This window comes from Ptiloglossa arizonensis, chromosome 2 (genome assembly GCF_051014685.1).
Source record: "Ptiloglossa arizonensis isolate GNS036 chromosome 2, iyPtiAriz1_principal, whole genome shotgun sequence".
NCBI lineage: Eukaryota > Metazoa > Arthropoda > Insecta > Hymenoptera > Colletidae > Ptiloglossa > Ptiloglossa arizonensis.
In genome coordinates this window covers 21,815,684-21,834,211 of record NC_135049.1, presented here as the reverse complement: position 1 = coordinate 21,834,211, position 18,528 = coordinate 21,815,684, and the positions used below count along the sequence as shown (strand labels likewise).

General features: G+C 41.7%; 2 protein-coding genes across 8 annotated transcripts in view; one reads left to right on the top strand and one right to left on the bottom strand.

The window, feature by feature from the left end:
- LOC143154804 (phytanoyl-CoA dioxygenase, peroxisomal-like) overlaps nucleotides 1–18,528 on the bottom strand; it is an 87,392-nt gene that overhangs the window by 39,325 nt on the left and 29,539 nt on the right. For 2 of the 7 annotated variants that reach the window (XM_076326791.1, XM_076326792.1), the window contains one exon: nucleotides 9,097–9,322. The exons of the other annotated variants lie outside the window; for them this stretch is intronic. The gene's annotated coding sequence lies outside the window, so the exon portion shown is untranslated. The remainder of the gene's footprint in view (nucleotides 1–9,096; nucleotides 9,323–18,528) is intronic. 7 annotated transcript variants of the gene reach the window in all.
- Nucleotides 1–18,528, top strand: part of LOC143154799 (uncharacterized) — a 59,970-nt gene that overhangs the window by 22,060 nt on the left and 19,382 nt on the right. The gene's annotated exons all lie outside the window — the stretch shown is intronic.

Below are 18,528 nucleotides of genomic sequence, written 5' to 3'. Positions count from 1 at the left end.
CCTTAATGTTTCGGTTATTGGTAAAATTGATTGCTCGGATTCGTGATCGAGAGTCATCCTCGCCAATGTTTGCGTCTCCTCGATTCGTGTAACCTTCATTTCCAAGAATATTCTCCATTTACTGTCCTCCACGAGTGATCTGTTCGACAAAAAATTCTATAACCGTGCTTCGTATATTGATAATTGGCTCGAATTTCGAACGTTACGCGAAGCACCGCTTTAATGGTCGCGTTAACGATAAAACCTCTCGGTTTCGTAACGAAGCAGACTGTACTCCGTGCAGGATGATTCATAGATGGTTGTCGTAACTTCAAGGGGTAAGTCCACACATTGCAACAACTAGAGAATGTTACACGAACGTAAGTCGCGCTTGCCATAGTTTCTGAGCTATGAAAGATTAAAGCAAACTCTCGGAGTGTTCTTTTGCTCCACTGCCTTGACCCGATCAAATGTTTACAAACAATTCACTGCCCGCGCAACGAAGCACCGTACCAATCTACGGTTGATTCGCTCGTCGATTCGACGATGAGAATGACGCGTTTGAAACGCGATTGACGATACGCGATTACATAATACAGTTAAATATCTTCCCTCGAACATCTCTGAAACCACTTGCTACGTTAGGGTAACCTTTGAAGTGTAAATTTCTTAACTTTGACCTATCGTATCGCCCCCAGCTGTATTTCGAAACACCTTTCGTACACGGGGAACAAGTTCAGTGTCAGGATTTAATTATACATTAGCTATAATAGGAACGGGGTCATTTTTTATATTTTTTTAATTAAAAAAAAAAACAACCCTTCGCTCGTCATTACTTTCATGGAATTGCTCATGGTATTACTTTGGCCAAGTTGACCTGGTCTGCGATACAATTACTTTTGGGAATACCGGGATGGGACCATTTTTTCCATTTGCCATTTCGCACGTATTGTTCCATCAGTCGTACCTCTGCCCCATTTGTCTACATTTAACACTGTTAAATGTCTTAATACAAATCTAAATTAGCTTCTACGTAATAGTACAAATGATCAAAAATAGGTAGAGTGCTCAGGCCTGGTGAAATTTCCAAGTCCTTTTCGTGAAAGCTTTTCGTAGCTGGGTAGCCAGCTCTCTATCGAAGGAGTAACAGGTTATCATGGATTACATTAATATCCAAACCGATTCACCGTTTCGACTGTTTATCGAATCTGCATACTCTGAGCAGAAACTTCGCCGAGAATGTTCAATCTTCGTATCAACTATTCGATTCACGAGCATCGATGTTTCCTCGTGGTGCATACACCGAGAAGAATCGAACTGTGGCTAGAAATGAATTATCAACCCTCTCCGCTGCCAGAGGTATTCCAATATCCTGTCGACTACATACTGCGAAATGTGCGCAGAGTTTCGATTGTATAATATCCACAGGAATTCGCTACCGACCGTGGTTCCGAGTCCGACATCGGATAACTGTTTTGAAATCGTAAAGTGCGATCGTATTTCTCAACGTTTACACCGTTCGAATCATTCTGGCTCTATATATCGCTCCGGTGGACCATCGTATTTAAATTTACCATCGCTCTTATCTTCGAGACATGCTCTGCTGCGATTTGCTGTTCGATTCGACGAAGATCGACCCGTGGTTGGTGAAAAATAACAAACTCCTCGTTAAAACGTCGCGTTCGTACCCCGATAAAGCGTACCGAGTCGTTCTCGGCGCTGTTTACGTTCTCGAGGTACGAACGGTGTACGTTTTAACGAGAAAGTTGCGTAGTTTACTGCTCAAGGTCGTTTCCCCAAGAAAGCTTGAACGAAACTTGGCTTCGAATTTACGTTCGAGTGTCGTTGGAGGACAGAGACACTAGCAGCGGTCAAAGTTGAAATTTCTTCCAAGGCGTTTCGATATTTCCCGGAAGTGTGCTACGGGGCTGGCTCTTAGAACTGGAAACGTTGATTCGGGACAGGCAGGAAAGGAGCTCAAGGAAAGATCTTAACAACCGTAAAAACTATTATCCTTGCCTCGGTTCGGTAACGACACTCGGGGATCACTACCGGCCATATTTTCGCTCGTAATGGGGCGAAAAGCGTTCCGGTTAGGTACGTACACAAACGGTAGCAGTTCTTCTCTTTCTTGGGAGTTTCGCGCTCGCGCGGGCACGGTTGCCCTCGGTTTCAAGCCGGCCGGGGGCGTAACGAGCTATCATAAACGTTTGGAATTTCTCGGAACGAATCGACCTTACAGCCACCCTTCCATCGTTCCTTCTCGTCGATACAGCGTTTACCTCGTAAGAAAATTTCAAGGGAGAGGGCGGGCCGCGTGGATTTAACTTTAAATTGTCCCTGCCTTCGAATCGGACCTTTCGTGGAATTTATCCTGGGATCTGGGACTTCGTAGCGATCGTCTACGACAAATTCGAGTCCGAAGGAACGAAACGTGTACCGACGAAGGTCAGAGATCAAGGGCTCAGTTGTAAAGATACAGTAATTCCCGCTTTTCCGAGCGATAATTTTTACACCGGATTCAAGCCACGGGTCCGGATCAAGCCGATAAAACACGCAGGGATTGACTTTCAACCCCCTTAATGAAAATTAAACTTTCCATCCCGATCCCTCTCGTCGAGATAAGACGAGTTATCTCGCTCTCGAGTCAACTGGCGATTTTCGCGCTTCAAAGCGGGGATTACTCCCGCTCGGTTGTTCCTCGCGCGACAAATATCCTACGCAGAGTGTCACAGGTTTTTTTTTTTTTTGAACGTACTTATTCACTCGACGAGTGGACATCACGCGTTATCAAGTACCCGGGGTAACGAATAAGATATTTATTCGCGCGCAAGTGCTCGTTTCTTCGAACCGAGACACCGTGCACTATTCTTCGATAAGTTTCTCGTCGTCTCGAACTTCTCTCCGATAGAAGTCGTATAAATTACTTCCCCTGTACTCCTTATCTTTCATTGACGGACGTAACAATAGATGTCCATCGATGCCTGTAATTCGCGCGACCTTCCTGAATGCTCGTTATACGTCGTTTACGATCGCACCGGATGTTAACAGTCCTTGCGAGCCCTTAACGACCGAACGATTTTCTTCTTCTCCCTCCTCCGTTGGCAAACATTGCCAGGTGTATCGAATGTTGAGTTACCCACGTTGGTTTGTTATTTTTTTTCATCGTTTTTCCGCGACGATCCCGCGGAACGACATTCAGTTACACGCGATCTTTATACCGCATGAGCAATTATCGGATAGGTTACTCGATATTTTCGTCGTACATCGGACAGACTTTTCAGACAGAAGCCACGGTACAAAAGATTCAATTCAACGTATTAATAACGGTCCGACGATTACCCGTTCCGTCGTATAAAGATAATACACCTTGCGTCTGAAAGTCCGTGAATCGCCACCCGTAGTGGGGTGGGCTCAGAGTTTCGACGTCGATTTCGAGAAATATGGGCTTACAGACCTTCCATTGGACGTTCCTCAAACATTTAACTCCATTCTCCTCGAGAATTGTTTCTGATCGAATTCTAAACTCGAGAAATCCAAGACTTAACCGTACTCTTCGTCCACGTAAGCGATTCTTAACCGTCCAGCCGCGAACTCGGCCAGCCAACATCCTTCAATCTTTATCCTTTATACGTTTTAACATTGCTGCCGGACAATTACTCAGGATTACAACGAGGTTTTCTTTCCCAGTGCCGCGAACGAGATTATCCTCTTCTGAATTACGCCGCGAGCTCGAATAGATTAAAAACCATTCTCTTTGCGCGATATCGAAAAGTCTTATTCCCAATTCCTTCCAAGCATTTCTCCCGAATTTTCTCCCGTTTATTTTCCCAAGAAGCAATCCCGTTTCTTCTCTTCCCCCATCGAACTCGATACGCACTCTTCGTTATTTATTTATGTTTTCTTTTCTCCGAGACAAGACCGCGATTTCACGGACTTTCCTCGAGAAAGGGGAAAGCACACACAACGATGGAGGAAAAGGGAGAAGTTTCAACGAAGACGTACGCCACTTCCAGATTGACTGCGATTGAAATATTTTTCGTTATTTCGACGAACAGCGGCAACGACTGTGATATAATCCAGGGCTTCGCGCGTCCTTATAGGTGAAATTATTGCAATGTAGTAACACGTGCGTCCTTCGAGGGATGTAAATCAGAATTTTGTCCGGACAGGGACATTCCGGCTTCGTTGTTCGCTCGATAAACGGAAGATTATTTTTCGCTCTCGAGAGACCACCCTTAAAGTGAATTTTTCATCTCAAGGTCGTCGATGACAGATTCGTACCGAAAAGACTAACCGACTCGGTGGTCGAGGTCGGACACGGTACACCGAGAATACTGAACGTTTTCAAGAGCGTCGCTAACGAAGACATGCTTCACGGTCCGGTTGCAAGTATGTCAGCAATTAAAGATAGACTTTCGTCCTCTCGAGCTCATTACACACTCCCGGTTACGTTGTGTACCGGTCCTGTTACATCGAACAGGTACAAGCAAAATTTAATTCGATCGAAAGCAACGTGACAACTTAGGCTCTCGTTCAACCGCGGAGATATAACACGATCTCTAATTTTTATACGACCGGTAACGAACAAAAAGTTACTCATTTTTTATACGATATTCGAGGTCTTCCGCTGGATGAGAAGTTTACCCATCTCCGATATTGAATTACGCTACAAGAATTGTATAATCTGGCAATCACTTTCATCCTCTCGTCTCGAACTTATTACACTCTCCAGGCGATATTGTAATCAGTATATTAAGTTACGCTGGAAAGAAAAAAGAAAAGAAAAAAGAAAAAAGAAAAAGAAAACGGTCTAGCAATCACTTTCTTCGTCTTTTCTCGAGCATATTAAGTTGCATTAAAAAAATGATCTAACTTTTTACACCCACCGGTTCACACTCTCTGGAGGAGAATCCATCTTCTCGTCTCGAGCTTTTTATACTCCCTGCACTACGTTCTACGCTGCAATTCTATTAAGCCGGATTAAAAGAATTGTGTAATTTAGCAATGGCTTTCGTTCTCGCGTCTCAAGCTCGCTATACACCACCTTCTCGATCTACTACATCGTGTAATCACCAAGTTCCGATAGAGTCACTTCTAACCGAACTAAATTCTAAACAAGCCTCCCCCCAATGGAGAAACGGTTCAATATCTTGGTTCGAAAATATCAACGACCAAGGGTTGGCAAAAAATTCAACCGAGCGTTTCTATAATTCCGTTTCGGTTCCATCGAAGCGACACAGTTCGACGAATATTTATAGGACTCGCGTATATCAAGCCGGTTGAATAATTTGTCGCGAGAGGTGGACTTTTTCCTTTCGAAGACCCGTTCTATTATTTATGTAACCAATGCGCGCCGGGGGATGTCTTATAATTAAGTGTCCTGGTAGCGTGCACCTGCCCGCGGAACGACATTAATTAAAATTCATTAACGACGCCCGGTGGATGGTAATCGATGTGCAACGTATAATGCCGCCGCGGAGATGTACGGTATCGAAACTCGAAACTGATCGATGCCCCTCGCTAACTCAACCCGCTCGAGATCCTACCTTTTCGTTGTTAAACGCCTCGACTGTTCGATCGGACTCTCGATTCGGTGTTTTTATAATCAAATTACGCCAACGAGCTATCGTTGCACCGACGAACGCCTCCCACGAAGGTTCAATTTTGTATTTGGGTCGTTTGGAAAGTTGTTTCGTTTTTTTTTGGTGAAAATGAAACACGATTTTTTTAGAGTAAACATTTTATTGAATTACATATTCTCCATTTTGGAAAACGATATCACTTTGACGAACAACGTAATATCAGGTTGATTCTTTTGTATTAAGTCGATCCGTAAATTCGCGTCGTTCATGTAAATTAATATTTTAATCTTACCCACGAAGCTAATATACTTCCAGTTTATATTTGAGTCCTTTCAAATGTCTACGTACGCATGATTTTAATATTTGCAACGTTCCTCGCGCTGATAAATTCCTCGTTTCATCTACAAGCTGATAAAACATCTTATCTATGAACGACACAAGTGTTGTATGCTGCAGTTGTCGCCGTACTTACTTTTCGGGACTCGTACAACACGAGACGAACGAAATGAACACGCGTTTTACTTTATTTGGTAAATTGAATATAAAATTCTTACAACGACACGACCCATGGCTTCCGAGTGTCTTTTACGGACTAAACCGAAGCACAACAATTTTCGTCGCTCTTGTGATCGTCTCTTCTCTCTGTGTTCACGAAACGTATCGCGAGAAGTATGAACACACCGCGGTACAAACTTACGAAACGATCCAATACATTTATCGATTCGTCGGAGCGAAAGTTCCTAGTCAATTTAGTAACAAATCCATTGATCGTTTTGAAACTCTACCGTAAGTGAATTTTTGGTGATTAATAATCAATTCTACCATTTTCCTTTTTACTGGAATATTACGATTTCATTTTCTTCCATTTCTTTCCTAACCCTCTGGACTCGAGAGATCCTCGGTCGCCACCTAATTCGGTGTACTATTTTCAATCCGAGAAAACTCGGTGGTTTGGAATTCAAATTGGACATTTAAATATTACATTCTATTGGAGTGTAAACGCATATATGCAAAATGTATAAAAGGACATAAAAAGATTAATTTTACGAGTTAAAGGATTTTCTCGAGGCGTCAGTTTCCAGTAGCAAAGAAGCCTCGAGTGCAAACGGTTAAACCTTATTCCAACGGAGATGTGCATCCAGACTGGATGCACTTCGAGAGTGCATTTTGAGCGATTAATAACTAGGTGTTTCGTTTTCGAATCGAAGAGTGTTCCGACGTAACGGTTTTCGAACAACGGATCATAGCTAAAGGATTTTTTCGTTTCAGTAAAATGGCGGGAATTTCATGTTCTTTGTACGACAGTAACAGTTAACGGAGTACACGAGCGTCTCTGTCGCTGCGGTCGACGAAGCTCTTTGCGTGGCGGATAGTTTCAACCGAGTGTAGCGCGACAGTAGATGCACGAGCTTAATTACACGTCTACCGTCGAAACACGCTCTTAATTACACGACAAGCGTATACGAGAACTCAATATAGGTTAAAGGATATTTGTCGTTGAAACTCTTTGTCCAGTTTGTTCCTTTCACGGGCATTTAAACCGTAATCTGATATTCGCGTTCGTACCCCCGAATATTCCTGGAATCGCACGGTCGACTCGATCGCATTGATAGATAACGATGGTACCTGTTAAATTGGCTCGTTATTTAGGGATTAGATACACCGAGTGAATAATCGATGCTCGCAAATAATGAGTTAATATCAATCGTTGATTCTTGAACCGTGTCCTCTGATAATATTCGATATTTTGCGAATCCTGTGAATGAATATCTCTGTTCTTGTTAGAGAAAAAAACAAGAAAAAAAGATAGAAAAGAATCGTAAAGAAAATTCTATATTCTTTTTCAAAATAATATCTTTAGTATTTTATTTGTTTGTCATTTAAACGAAACGATTCTTTGTAAGATTTTGTGTAAAGTAAATGCTAGGGTACTCTGTCGACGAATTGAATAAATTTCAAGATGTTTCTTGCAGGAGGATTTTTAAAAAGTGGGTCTATTCGCGACCGTTTATTTTAGTAAATAACACGAAATAGTGTAAGAAAAAGGCGTGAGAGTTTAGGATACAATGATGGAACATTTATCGTAGCTGTTAATAAAATGTTAAATACCCTGGAAACACTTAATCGAGGAACGTTTACGATATTCTTACATGAAATTCTGACGAACATTGAAACTTTTACGATGTTTCCTTGCAGCTTGACAGCGATCGTTGATTTTACGAGGGAAGAAAATCAAGTAAGATTTCAACTTCGAACGTTTCCTTTATCAGAGGACACTCGTAAAACGTTATCGACACGGGACCGAGCCTTGGCCAGCGATCGAACAAATCCCTGCTCGAATTCCGAATGATTTCAGTGATTCTCCATTTCTCGGAACGTCCCTGTTACTTTCTCGCGGGACCTTTCGATATCACTTTAGTTTTCATTCGGTTACCATACACGATCCTCTCCGCTTCGATCGCTGGTCGCCGAATGAACGAAAAATCCATCGATGGGACATTTGTCCAAGGTTCGCGGGCTTCTTTCTATTTTTTTTCACTACTTTTACGATCACCGTACGAACCCTTCCGGCGAACACAAGAATCGCGCTCCAAGTATTCGAATTGTTACAATTCTCCTCGATCGGGAATAAAATAGACGTTTCGACCTTTACTTATTCTTGAAATACATTTTAAATATATATATAAAAAAAAAGAAAGAAAAGTATCGATAGAAATATGTTCACGCGTGAAGGAGTTCCACGCGCGAGATATTTCTTTTAAATACGATTCTCGTGGACGAAAGAACTCTTTATCCAGTTTCGATCGAGTGCGATTAAAACGGCGCAGCGAAAGAAATTATTTACACGCAAGCAAAGACACTTTGGGATTCAAGAAATATTCCAATTTCAGGCCTCGAGGTTTCGATCGATGCAGAAAATCTAGAAAAAGTAACGCATTTGGAAATTTTTAAGAAATTCTACCGTTCGCAATCTTCGACGAGTTTCTCGAAACTTTTCGGTCTACTCGAGTCTACTTTGGCGATCTACCGTGCATCAGAATCGAGCTAAACGAACCGTCTTCGATCTTCTTTGATTTCTAACGATACCCCCGGAGTCTCGCGAATGCACGACGAACGAGCAAAGAAATCGGTAGGTGGGGCCATTCTTTGGGGTCGCTTTGAATATTCAGCGATATTTCACGTCTCGTTGGATAGAACGATTCAATTCCTCGATAGGAAGGACGAAGGACGACACGTGGCCCGCGACACGGGCGATAAAATAGGAGAGGTGGAGCTCTCTCTCCCTTAAGAATCGATAGCGATGAAATTCGCGATAAAAATCTCATTGTACGCTACATGGAAAACTGATTTATCCGGCGGGAGCTGTCACCTATTGATAAATAGCCACCATTTACCACGATACCGAACAAGCGGATGAGACACGCGAAATATACCGTGTTGTACAGGTTGCTCGGTACATGTGCAGATTCTTAATGCACCTTGACCGATAGCGGCGATTTGCATCCGCGGAAACGAATCGGCGAATACCCACCATGAAACGTTCCAGCGATGAAATTCGAAAATCCTCTCGTCGGTTACCCTGATCCGTCGTTGGTTAATTAAAATTCCTCCGATCCACCAACGATGGCGTGTCACATCCATTTCGTGGTTCCTCTTTTATGCACACGTCGTAACGTTCGGCTTTTCTCTCGGATTATACGCAGAATCGCGTTGTTACGGTGATTTCCCGACACAAGGGATGAACCGTGTAATTCGATCTGGTGAAATATATACGAAATTATTTCTGGCACGAAAAATCTATTAAATGAAAATTTCGTTCGAAGAGGGGAAATAATCGGTGCGTTGATAATTCGTTCGGGCGGACGTGTACAGGATACTTGAATCTCGAGTTTGTTTCGTTTCAAGGAAAAGGTATCGGACTATTTATGTCGGGAAACCATTCGTCGAGGAGATATTTGAATTTTAATACAGCAAAGTTGTACAAAAGTTTATTCCCTGTATAACGATCGCGCGAAAAAGTTTGATTATCTTTCGCGAGCCGTTCGTTTAAAGTAACTTATAAAGTGTACGAGGTGTTTTTTTTTTTTTTATAATTAGTATCAAGGAGTAAATCTAGGCCACGAATACGAGGGAAAATATTACGACGGGATCGAATGTTCGGTGTTTATTTTCAAAAAATTATGACGAATCGAAAACACGATGTATTTATCGGGAATCACGGTCGTAAAATGGCGGGGATAGTTTTCTGGGTAGTGGTGAACGATCGATCGTTTTTGGTGCGACGTAATGTTGCAATGCTTCCTTTTCACCTTTAATAAAGTCAAGCATTCTACAATTACTCGTTCCCCCATTACTTCACAATCTAAAGTGATAAAGTGCCAACGTGGTACACTTAGAGCGAAATAATGGACACCCATTCGATGTATGCGCATCGTCTGAACGTTTTTAACGAGTTGTAGTTTGGAGCACGAAGGTTGGACGACGCGTGTTCGTTTAAAATTTTATTTTCTCATCATTTTGCAATCTAGATACGGTCCTTGAAGCATCGATATTCAATGAGGAGTCACACTGCGGAACATCGGCACGTCGAAAGGATTCCTCGACGAAAATCCTATAATTTTTGTCGTTCGTTCGAAAACGAGATGAGTTGTAGAAAAAAAAAAAAATGAAAAGTCCTCGTTCGGACATCGCGATTACGAGATATCGGCGATTCGGTGCGGGCAGGTATTATAATATGCTCATTCGTTTGTTGTTCCACCGTTACCAAGGGACATCAATTTTTAACGAAAATCAATATTTTGAACGTTCAAGTACGTGCTTTGGAAATCATTGGCAGCGCATCCATCGCTTACCGGGATATATTTTCAATAGCGTATAGGATTTCTATGGGTGGCACGAAGTCCTTTAAATGAAATGAATATTTTGTGAATCGTGACGTACGGAGGAATATTAAATTTAAGCCTTAAAGTGGTCATCACGGCTTAAAGTATTTAACGAGTTCGACGTATTAATCGAGGAAGACTAAATAATGTTTTTTATTCGTAGAGTTGAACGTTCGATAACGTCAATAATTAACGCTTCGTGAAACTATTTGAACGTCGATGTTGATACGATACGTTATGTAGCAATTTACGATACTTTTGAATTACTTTCAACCGTGTATCTCTGGATTTAAATACGGTGAAACGTCTGTGAAACGTATTTACAAAATTATGAACGACCGAAAGAAACTTCTGCAGAGTGTTTGTCAGCGCCCGGGCTGTAAAAGTTAATCGTAATTTATTATTTGGGACCTAATTTTCTTTAATGTATTTTTTTTTACAGCCTCGACCCTCGATTTTACCCGCATGTTCAAATGTAATCTCGCAATCGCACACTCGTTACTTCGTTCGAAATAATTTGCACATATTTTTGTAATTCGAAAACCTGTTCGTTCGAAACTTTGATAGTATATTTTCTATCGGGGAAAAAAATGGTTGAAACGTTAAAAATATTTGACAAGATTTTATGTAATAATAATTAAAGAATTAATGAAATCGGTGAATCTTTAAATCAAAACCTATGTTGGTCTCTCGAAAGTTTTCTCGAACAGAATCGAAAGTGGCTGGGGATAATTCGAAAACCAGTTTGTTCGAAATTTTGATCGTATATTTTCTATCGGGGAAAAGAATAGTTGAAACGTTAAAAAAATTTGACAAGATTTTACGTAATAATAATTAAAGAATTAATGAAATCGGTGAATCTTTAAATCACCCCTACGTTGGTCTCTCGAAAGTTTACTCGAACAGAATCGAAAGTGGCTGGGAATAATTCGAAAACCTGTTTATTCGAAACTTTGATCGTATATTTTCTATCGGTAAAAAAAATGGTTGAAACGTTAAAAATATTTGACAAGATTTTATGTAATAATAATTGAAGAATTAATAATCGGTGAATCTTTAAATGAAAACCTACGTTCGCCTCTCGAAAGTTTTCTCGAACAGAATCGAAAGTGGCTGGGGATAATTCGAAAACCAGTTTGTTCGAAATTTTGATCGTATATTTTCTATCGGGGAAAAGAATAGTTGAAACGTTAAAAAAATTTGACAAGATTTTACGTAATAATAATTAAAGAATTAATGAAATCGGTGAATCTTTAAATCACCCCTACGTTGGTCTCTCGAAAGTTTACTCGAACAGAATCGAGAGTGGCTGGGGGTAAGTTGTTTCTAGCGAACCACCTCGTGTGGTTTCCGGATCAATTATCCGGGTTCTTCCGCTTTTTGTCCTTTCACTCGAGAGGAAGTTTCACGAGGCGTTCGATAACGGACAGCGACGAAAAGTCTGGCCGTCCTCAACCTGGAATCCTTTACGTCAGACATGTCAAACACGCCATCACATTTTACAACCCGCTTGACCTTTTCATTATCAGCATTATTATTTTCCTAGAGCGTCAATCTCTCGATATTTTAGGGTGCAAGAATTTAATGAACGCGGTTTAGCACGTAACAAACAAACACGATATATATACGTGCAACTCCGATCGAAAAATGTGACAACGTTACTCGAGGGGATAAATTACTCTTCGAGTTGAAATGAATTCCGATATTTAGGAATCGTTCACATCGGAATCGAACGAAAATAAAATTTTTGGAAAGTAGAGGAACATCGTTATCGTTGCGCGCGTGAATTTTTACAATGTATCGACGTGTTTAGAAACTGCAAGCTTCGGAAGAAAAAGAACTTGAATTTCACTGCAAAAAAATCGAGATTTAAGACCAGAGAGATAGGACACGCTCCGCGTAGAAACGCATGCATACCTTAACTGTTAATATTTCGAATTTCGCCTTATTTTAAAACGGTACTTTCAACATATTTAATTTTAAGAATTCCGGTCGTCAGTACCGGAAAATTGTCACTGAAATATTATATTATCGAATATTGTCAAACAATCGTACCTACTGTACACGAATAAAAAAAATGAAAATTGTCTCTCAACTAAAGACGAGTTTGACGCGTTGGGTGCTTCACCAAAGGTCCAAGAGTTTCCATGGGAATTATTATTGTTTTTCAAACCTACGACTCTACAATAATCAGTGAGGTAGATGTATCTGAAAAAATCCACTTGCAACAATATGTTGTACTACTAATAGTTGTAATACTATCGTTTGATAAGAAATATAGCTATTAGACTCGTCGTTTTACATTTCTAAAGCTGGTACTACCGATGAGACTACAGTTTCGTGTAAATCTGTCGACTCGTTCGTACATTTGTTCAAAGTCGAAGCCTCGTAATATTTCTTTCACAATGAAAAAGCTCATAAAACCTATCCAACGAGCTAGCATCTCCAACAGTGGAAACATAATTGTACTGCACGTTGAAACCCGCGTAAAGTAATTTCACGTGGCCGGTGAACACGGTTCCCGAAGACGGTTCAACGATAGAAGAATCCCCGAGGGTGGGCCAAGTTATGGGTTCCCTCGCGTCGCGTGGCCAACAGATGCAGGCCAATCGGTCTATCGGGTTCACAAGAGGCTGGAACCGTGCCCGTGGCGATGGGGCGCGCACGTGTACGCGCGAACCTCTCAAGAATAACGCCGAAAGTTCCCCGTTTCGTGGCGTCTGGTCCGTAATTCAAGCAGCACGATTACCCGGCCACGGTTCGGTATTCCCTCCAGAACTTCGAGGGGATCCCGGAAGCGGTGATATTTCACCGTTGTTGGTACAACGTGACCGTTTCAACGGGACGAAATTTCATAGCGAGAGATTACACGGGACGAGAACAAGGGCGTGGGACGAGATTTTAAACGATACCTCGAGCCGAGATATTAACCTCCTAACCGAACGCGCGAGTTTGTCCCTTCGATTCGTTTTCTTTCCAGCCTCGTTCGCGACACCTCTTGATCGCGTCAATCGTTTAAACTCTATTCTTCGTTCCGTGTCGATTCACTGGATGAATTACTTCCCTGGATGGAATTGCAATGCGGATATTAACATGCGCGGCCACGTAGAGAGGACAACGCTCACCGCTGAACAGACAGGGAAATGTGACTGTGAAATTTCACGTCGTGCTCTAAGTAGGGATATTTGAGACACGTCCGCACACTTCTTCGCGGCATTATCCACGGTAGGTTGCGTTTCAAGGGTCTCTCCTTTCTTTCGCGATGCGCTTTGTATGCCGTATCTCAAGTTCGATATCGAATCGAGTTGGATTTTTAATTCCGGTTTTAAAAAGCCAAGGGTAGTCCCGTGTGGTGTTCTTATTTTACTCCCCTGGGATAAAATTGCGCCGAACGAATAAAATTTGCGATGCGTGTGTGTCTGTGTGTGTGCGCGCGTACACGCACAGACAATGGGATTTAATTTTCTATAATATATTGGAGGCTTAATATGAACTTTTCACGATATCCGACAAACGTTAAAATTCAATGTAAAGTAATACACTCTCTGTGCCGCGATGTATTTTTCACGATCGCGGGACTTCGATGTGAAACAATATACCAACTACCGTTCCCGTGATTTTTATTCGAAAAATATTCGAATAAGGAAGTCTGGAAAAATCCACGAAACGATCGCGCCGGTAGCGTCACGGACGGATCGAGAACATGGCACGCTTATGGTGTATCGTAAAAATATTCTCTGGATACAAAAGAATCTCTAACAATAATATCTAGTCACTGTAATAGTAATTACAATGTTCAAGATACTTAAATGGTACAAATTGACACTCTCGTTTACTCTATTTGCACTCCGATTGATACTCACCCTTTTCCAGAATTACATTCTACTAAATTTCAAGCGCTGGCCAACGTACTCGGCCACCGTGAAATTTCTCGAAAATTGTATATCGGTGCACTCCGTTAAGTGTTTTCCTTAGTTTCGAATTTTCGTCGAAACAATTCCACCACGGTGGACCTTTGTCGTGTCAAAGGTCCAATAGGTCTGCATTAACGGTGTCGCTCGATTTTCGTCTCTCGTCGATAACGAACTTTCGCCCGGTGAACCTCCATATTGGCAACGATTGCGTCACAGTTGTTTTTCCAAGGCCCGAAATAACCGTGGCGCCGTTCCTCCGCACCGGTGTTTTTCAAACGGTGATTTCCTACATTTTGCACAATTCTACCAAGTCTTTGTAACAGAGTGCGCCTCGAATTCGATTGTTACACGAACGTTTTCAGCGCGAGGATACACCACGGAGTGAACAGATAGAAGTTCCCCGTGGCACGACGACACGTCGGTTATCTGGTAGGTTGCTCCGGTCTGGCCGTGGTTTTCGACCTCCTTCCAACTTTTCGAAGCATCGCTTTGAGGGTTAATATCGTAGAAGTTGATGAGAGAATATTTTCCAAGCGAACGCACGCGCGCGGAACGCTCGGTTGCGATAACGGTCCTCGACCCTTTTTCCCCGGTGTTTCACTCGATACGTTTTCCAAATCTCCAATGATCGTTTGACCAAAAAGATTCACGAAACAACGACGAGGCCACTGTTTCGTTCCACGAAGGGATGGGAACGAGATCGCGAAGATCGAAGGCCACCTACGTGCTCGTACGAGCCAAAGACCGCGACATTTTCATTTTTGTTCCCCTTGGAAAATTGTCCGTACCGTGCACGAGCTTTCGTCGTCTGTTTCGGCGATTTAACCCAGTTCTGTTTTACTCCGTCCCAAGGATAATTCTCGTTTACTCGTGGACACGAAAACGGAAGATATTCGGACTACCTGTTGGGAATGAAAACGCGGGACGATCCAACGAGGGCGAAGAAGTCGTAAAAACTCGGAATAACTTCCACGCGAATCTTGCGTGTCCCCGTCAGCCAATGAAAATCATTTTTGACGAACCTGGTTCGTTTAAAACCGGAGTCGAAACGAGTTTTAGTCAAGGTTTGAAAGAATCGTGGACAACGTTACCCCGGGGATAAATTCGAGAATACCGAACGAGATTACGAAATTTCTTACCATAACGAAGTTTCTCTTTCGAAAAATACACGCGATGGGTAAAATTATTCGCGACTTTCGACGCGCAATTTAACGCTGAATATAAACCGAAATTACGAATTTTCACCGTAACGAAATTTTCTTTTCGAAAATACACGCGACAAATAACGCGACAAATTATTTAACACTTTTAACGCGCAAGTTTAACATTTTCGTGTTTTTCTCCAACTTTTCCACGATTAAAGCTCTCACAACAGAGACGACTAGATACTTTCTTCGGTTCTCTCGTTGTAGCGTTCTCCGTCTCGTAGTTCGGGACTTTTTCCATTCAAAGACTTCGAGACAAGGGTGAAACGAAAAAAAAGAATAAAAAGAAGAAAATCGCCTCAAGGTTAGAGAAAAAAGAAATTACACGAATCGAAACGTAGATCGACTCGTATTACAATTTCTTCCTTTTGCCCGCGAAAGCTTTGTGAGAATTCGATGGAAATTTATTCCCGAAACCCCTCGAAGAAAGCTCGCAGTTCCAGAGGGATGGTCTATCGCTCGTCGAAACCTTCCTTCCTCTCGTTACTGATTTCTAGGTCGCGATCGACGTTTCGGCAATTTCGTATTTACCCGTGACACGTATCCCGCGGATCGATTTAAATTGTTCGACAAGTTCGGCTCGTTTCGTTGCATTAGCCGGGATTCCTTGCGCGAACTCACCCCTTGGTAGCGATCACGCGAGCCGCGTGTATGTTTGTCGATAATGCGGGCTCGACCCTCATCGGGGTTGCTGTATTTTTTTTTTTTTTCTTTTTTTTCTTTCCGTACTCCGCTAACATCGTACAAGAATCCCATCGTTCATACACGCGACGACCGTTCTCTTCCTTTTTTTTTTCATATTTCTCCGATCGTTATTAATCACCCCCTGTCGTTTTAAGGCGAATTCAAGGTGAACCGAAACGAGGATTTAATCGGTGCCCGAGTTAGGGGCGAACATCACCGTCCGATGGAGAAACGTTACTCAAGTATAGAATAGGAGATACTTGGTCCTTATCCACCGTTCGAAGGATTCGAGTAATCTGGTTATCCTTGTGCCAACGGAATAACGGATAAAAAGATTTACTCCGGGTATATAAATCTATTTCACGGATAAAGATACTCCGCTATCAAAGCGAACGAACTGAAAATCGAGGATGAATTTTTGATTTTCATCGTAGCATGAAATGATGATTTTTTTTTTCAATTATCCAGTAGTAGTTTCTATCGTACGATTAGATTCGATTTGTAAAATAAATTATCAAAGACGTGGTCGATTCTGATGATTTAAACATCAATTCATACCGAAACAAGTGACGTAGATTTGCAAAAGTTTTCGATGAGATTGCACACGCATGTTTTCGTACTCTAAATTCCTTTTTCATAATTTTCGAACGTTTCGAACACTTCGAAGGCAAGATATTTCCAAATCGATCTTTGGCCGCGATTTTTCCAAGGCGTTCGTCCGTGCACCGAGCAAGACGAATGGCTGCTTGAAATCGAACGTTGGTTACTTTGTTAGTTGAGCGGAAAATGTTATCGCAAACGGAACGTGAGTTTCCCCGAAGTGGTTCGACTTATTGGAATACTTGAAATCCCAGTCGAGTGTCATTTATCGTTAGGTACTTGTTGCGCGAAACACTTTGCATGGGGAGAGAGGAATGACGGAAAAACGTTCACCGAGATCGATAAGGGAGCCATTCGAGTGTACACGTTGGTATTTTCGACGAATTTGATACTTTTCAGTTATCGAGAACGTTCACGGGTTAAGCAGAATTCTCGATTCGATGTTTAGGAAAGTTTTCGAGAAGTTTGCGCGAACGAGGAACAAAGTGTCTCGCGATTATTCGATGGTAGTTTTTGGAGCACGAAAATCGAATGTGAAATGTTTTGAAATCCGTCGAGGGAAATTTTCGAGAAAAGTTTCACCGTCGTGTTCGATTTTAACACGTGAATTCTTCATATTTAACGCGAAACGATTTCCTTAAACGAGATCTCAAACTCGTTTCGTCTACACGCAACGTAGGAAAGAATAATACGCGGGACATTTGTCAAGCTGTTTCGATCCAGTGGCTTCTTTTAATATCGTGTACGCTGAAATTGCATTTTTGAAGGATTCTCCGCGTTTCGCAAATTGAACCGTACGACTTCTCCACCGAAAATAATACGCGAAGAATTACGATGCACGAGCGGACCCGGAGAAAAGAGAAACGTCAACGTGAATTTTCGCGAGGAAATAAACGATCGCGAATCGGTGACGACGATTTAAATACCTCGCAACGTAATTATTTAATATTCCAGATAAATCTGTGAACAGATTGTTACGCGTTATCGCGAATTGTTTAATTTAGCACTGTCTATGAACTCGCTCGTGCGAATAATCGTTAATACATTAATCCTTTAATCATTCGCCAGCGCCGAAGATAATCCCATTATTTGCCTCCGCTCATTTCCGTTCGATGAATATCGCGACAAAAGTCACTTTGTGCAACGTGTCTTGTTTACACGTACAGTGCCCCATTTTTCTCAATTTAAAGAAATATTTCTTTTATTCTTCTCTCTCGAATTTTTTCGTAATTTCTTGAAAATACATCGCATTTGTAAAACTCTTCGGTGAAATACTTAAGTACTACAGTTGACTCGGCTCGTGGCTTTAGTGGTCGGATAAAAGATTCAGAAAACACTCTTCGGTTTTTCAAGTGGCTTTGAATAATCCTTTTCGTTCGAGACGTTACAAAATTATAAGAATTAAAATTTCCATCTCGATCTTGTGAAATATTGATCGAACGACTCTTTGCACATTCTTCGAGATCTGGTCCCATAGTAACATCTGATCGGTGTAATTAGCGTGGTTCCATTAAGTGAAGCGATTAAACACGAGTTTGAAATCTCTGCGACTAACGATCTCAAAATCACTTATCTCGTTAACAACTTTCTTCTTCCCGTACAATGAATTTTTATTAAACGTAAATTCTTATAAAATTGAATTAAATTTGGAGAAACACATCTCGGTGAAGACGTCCAG